This window comes from Halyomorpha halys, unplaced genomic scaffold (genome assembly GCF_000696795.3).
Source record: "Halyomorpha halys isolate HHAL.00 unplaced genomic scaffold, Hhal_1.1 Scaffold1284.1, whole genome shotgun sequence".
NCBI classification, from domain to species: Eukaryota; Metazoa; Arthropoda; class Insecta; order Hemiptera; family Pentatomidae; genus Halyomorpha; species Halyomorpha halys.
Window position 1 is genome coordinate 166,055 of NW_027115145.1, and position 4,138 is coordinate 170,192.

The 4,138-nt window shown below is 29.3% G+C and overlaps 1 protein-coding gene across 2 annotated transcripts in view; it reads right to left on the bottom strand.

Annotated features, from left to right (window-relative positions):
- The window catches only part of LOC106689141 (blood vessel epicardial substance), a 40,976-nt gene extending 38,281 nt beyond the window's left edge, over positions 1–2,695 (bottom strand). For both annotated transcript variants that reach the window (XR_010844770.1, XM_067052234.1), the window contains exons 1-2: positions 2,597–2,695; positions 2,286–2,379 (exon numbers count right to left, since the gene is read on the bottom strand). The gene's annotated coding sequence lies outside the window, so the exon portion shown is untranslated. The remainder of the gene's footprint in view (positions 1–2,285; positions 2,380–2,596) is intronic.
- Positions 2,696–4,138: the final 1,443 nt, after the last annotated feature.

Below are 4,138 nucleotides of genomic sequence, written 5' to 3' on the forward strand. Positions count from 1 at the left end.
TAAATGAAAAAATAAAAAATGTGAGAATTTAGAAAAACAAGAATAAAAGATATGACAAGAAAATGGGCTTCTGAAATGCAGAAAAAAGTGAAAAAAAGTATTATGTGGATTTTATCATGTTCAAAATGTTTCGATATGTAAGGAAGATGCAGTCTTTATCAACTTTATGATTGATGGAATTCTCTGTCAAATTTATGTAAATGGACTCTGAGATGAGACGTTTGGTGTGGTTGGGGACAGTGGCAAGAATGGAAGGATTGTCGAAATTAAAAGTATGGTTCAGGTTTTATGCGTGTTCTGATAATTTAGATGCAAGTGGATTACAGGAGTTGATGGAAGTTTTGTGCTGGGAAATGTGGTTCTTAAGTTGGTTTTTAGTTTCGCCGATATAGAAGGAGTTGCAGCATGGGGTTGAACAGGGTATCTGGTAAACCACATTGGAACGGTGTAAGAAAGGAATAGGGTCTTTCAATTTGGAAAAAAGATAGGAAATTTTATTGTGGGACTTCAAGCCAAGATGTAGGGTGGGAATAGTGGATCTTAAAGGTTTTTGAATTTTATCGGAAAGAATGGGGATATACGGAAGCGACCTGTACTGAAAAAGTGGTGGAGTGGGTTGAGAAGGGTTGAGGACAGGAGGGATGGGAGTAACATGGTTAATTTTTTAATAATAACACTTTTTTTTTTTCCATTTGTAACTATGTGTTTGTATCTTTTTTAGCCCTGACGAAGCCCTGCAACGTGGGGCGAAACGTTGGCTCAATAAAATAGTATAATTATCTACTATTTGAGTTTTTTTTTACCGCACCCGGACCATATTCCATTCATCTATACAGACGGTCAATCAATAATCTTCCAGTAGTTTAAAGATCCTTTGATTCAATCTGCTGCTAAATAAAATCTACTGATGGAACAGATAAAAAGCATGATCCTTGGACCGATTGCAGTTTGACTGCTTGAAATTTTGCTGAAGGGAACTAGTAACAGCAATTTTGGAATTTAGGGCTAGACACAGATGTTTGAGACCCTTATATTGAAAATGAAAATTGAGATCTAGTTTTATCACTGACAAGATGCTAAGCATCTTAATATATAGTGCAGTCTTGTAAATTAAAAACAAATCTTCAGGCATATGTTTGAATCAGTAGGGGGTCTTTGGAATTCAGGAAGACCACTGAAATCTGTTTATGTTTTCTGACAAGACCATTCAACGTTCTTGTAAGCTACAATTGTGCTTAGAATGCAATTCTGTAATGAGTTAATTTTTGTTTTCAAGGTTGAATTATATATTGATTGTTAAAATGAAGTCAAATTAATAGTAATTAGTTAATTACAATTCATAAAAGTTAAGATTATCAATACAACAGCCAATTTCTTGTTATCTAGCCTCTTTTAAAAGAATATCATATAAGATGGATTTGTAAAACTGTATTGCCCAAAAATACAGTCATTAATTTTATTATTAAGAAGGATTGTGTGGAATTATGTAATACTAGATCAGTACAGTATAATTATAATTTCATGTTTATGAGCACGAATTTCATATGAAGCCTGTTTGAAAAGAATTTTATGTTTATTTTGTAATTAGGGAAAGAATATTCACTTTTCTGTGTTATTAATTAATGTAATTATGTTCATTTTAATTTCAGTGAACACAAATGTCTTATTTATTATTTTCCTGTCCATTATGTTTTGTTTATTATTAATCATCATTAAAGATAATTTAATCTGACAACTCCTACAGATGAACATGAGATAGTAGTTGTTTTTGCAAATAATCTCCTATCAAACAGGGAATGGTTATTATTCCTAATAAAAAAATATTTACTCATTGAAATACTCACAGATGTAATTCATTTTAATTACAACAAAGTTATTTATTCATAATCCTAGTGAGAAATAATTTTTTAAACCACCATTGCTTTGTAAATATTGCAATTTATTATTTATCTTTAATTTATAAGACTAAATATTGAAAAATAACAGCTATAACTATTTTTAATTGTAGTTAATTTGTTATAAATAGATTAGTGTTGGTATTTAACTATAGATTAGACTATCAATGAAATTTAACAATTCACAAGTAAACAACTGAGTTATGGTAACTTAAAATTTATTATTGCGAATCTGATTATTCCGTTTTACTAATTTTACATAAAAAACAATTTTTAAATGTTATTTTATTCAAATTCAGAAAAAAAAAATTATGATTAGTTTTGTTTAATGATTTAAATTACCAAATAAAGAATTTTTATTAAAAAGTGAAATGAAATATAAAAACTCACCTCATGTCCAGTCTGTTAACATTTCTGGCAAGACTACTACTAACTGACAATTAAAACATCACTCTGCACTTGTGTCTCCATATTTGTAACTAACCTGCAAAGTGACCAGTTATTTTCAACCAAGAATTATTTTACTAGAAATTGTCCATTCTCAATAATATACATGTATTTGGACAAAAATGTATTATTTAGATTGAACAATTAATGACAGTTTCCTTGTTTACTTTATTCACCTCCTCATGGGTTAGAAGAAACTGTCATGGCATGTTTATGATTTCAGTTTTTTTATTTGAATTAATATGCCTTATTACCTTTTTTGAGTGTGACTATTGTATGTATTGTAGTATAGAAGAGGTTCTTGATGGGTAACAACATGGGTTGGTTAGGAATGTTACTTGCCCCTCCCAAGTGTGCAAAAATCAATATCCAGCCAACAATCACAGGCCAGTGTTTATTGCTTCAGCTGAGCCCTAAGAGTTTCAAATGATCTTATAATAGTTAATTTTTATTTTATGGCTAAATTACTTTTAAATTTCTAATAAAATTAAATTCAAACCTTCTTGCTTCTAATAGAAAGTTTTGAAAAACATCCAAGTTTATTTGAGAGCACAAACCATATTTTTATTTGGCAAATGATATGTATATATATTTATAGGTTCTAATTAGATGTAGATGAGTATTTATAAATTAGGAATGTAATGGTTTACATTTGAGCTGTTACGGTTTGGGGTTTGTAATAAAATAAGAAACAAGATAAATTTTTTTTATTTTAAATTATAAATATTAGTTACATTTTCATATCTAAATAATATTGATAAAATAGGTACAAAGGTTAGCACTGCATAAAAAAATACATTTTTATTTTCCATATAATTATATTATACATCCCATTATTATGGTCTTTAAGAAATTTATTGGCCATGGTTTTTATTAAAAAATAATTTTCTAACATGGTTCGGTCACGTCAATATGACCCTAATGATCTAACTCTACTACTGTGAGCCATTATCAAACAGAGCTGAAGGTCACTAAGTTTTCATGGAAGAAATGAGTGGAAGAGGATATGGTCTCATTATGCATTATTCCTTGGACAAAACAGAGGTAGAGAAGAGACCAATTAAAATCTAGATACAAAAACATTAAATTCAGAAACTTCTTGGTTTATAAATAAAAATATTTTACAAAATAATTGAACATGCTTCTTGAACAAAATAAAATACTTTTTTTTTAATAGTTATAGATATATTCAATTAGCTATCATAAAATTACATTTGTCTATGACAATATACAAATTAAAAGTAGGAACTGGCATTATAATAACAAAATGGTATTTTATATTTTGATAACAAATAATTCCTTTTTATATTCCCATTAGTATGTATGTAGTTACCTCTCAATAACTTTACCCTTTATAACTCAAATCTGTTGATAATGATTTTTTTCTAATCTGAGAAAACCAAGAGTTCTGGGTAAGCCAAAATTACTTAAGACATTACTTTATTTAATATATGTTTGGAAGAAAATGTCAACACTTTTTGGGGTAACCCATTTTAGGCTGTTAACCATTTTTAAGTTCAATCAAAAAGTATTAATGGAAGATTATTGATTGACCATGTGTAAAGATGAAAGCAATATGGTCCGAGTGCGGTCAAAAAAACTCAAATAGTAGAATTATACTATTTTATTCTATATATGTATGTATAGTTGACCGTAAAAATTGATATATAGGGAGATGGTCAGGGTTGCGGTCAAAGGAGAAATAAAAATAGTTTACAACTATTTATTTTCCAACGTTTCGCCCCACTTTGCAGGGCTTCTCCCCCTGCCCCCTGCAAGCCCTGCAAAGTGGGGCG